Source organism: Protopterus annectens, chromosome 1.part0, assembly GCF_019279795.1.
Source record: "Protopterus annectens isolate FY-2018-M chromosome 1.part0, PAN1.0, whole genome shotgun sequence".
In the NCBI taxonomy this organism is placed as follows: Eukaryota; Metazoa; Chordata; order Ceratodontiformes; family Protopteridae; genus Protopterus; species Protopterus annectens.
The window spans coordinates 343316739-343317310 of record NC_056725.1 but is presented as its reverse complement, the minus strand read 5'-3'; positions in this window follow the sequence as shown (position 1 = coordinate 343317310).

Below are 572 nucleotides of genomic sequence, written 5' to 3'. Positions count from 1 at the left end.
GGAAGATATCCCACATCATCCCTCTACATAAAGGTGGACCTTCTACTGAGCTTTCTAACTTTCGCCCTATTGCTTTGCTCTCCCCATTAGCTAAGATAATGGATAAATGGAAGGGTGGGGAGGGTGGCCTAATGGTTAAGGTGTTTGCCTTACAAACACAAGGTGCAGGGTTTGAGTCTCACAAGGGATAATTGGCTAAGCTTAAAATGGCTCGCAAGGGCAGTTAGCTTAGTACTAACCTATGAACCTATGAACCTATGAACCTAAAAATGTATTCACAAACAACTACTTAACCACTTACTACAAAATAACCTAATTGCAAACTGCCAACATGGCTTTAGACCATTCCACAGCACATTGACTGCCCTCTTATCCTTTACTGACTCCATAAATAAAAATCATAACAATAAGGGTGGGAGGTTGGCATAAGGGTGGGAGGTTGGCATAATGGTTAAGGTGTTTACCTTACAAACACAAGGTGCAGGGTTTGATTCTCACATGGGGTAACTGGCTAGGCTTAAAATGGCCCATGAAGGCAGTTAGTCTAGTACTAATCTATGAACCTATGAACC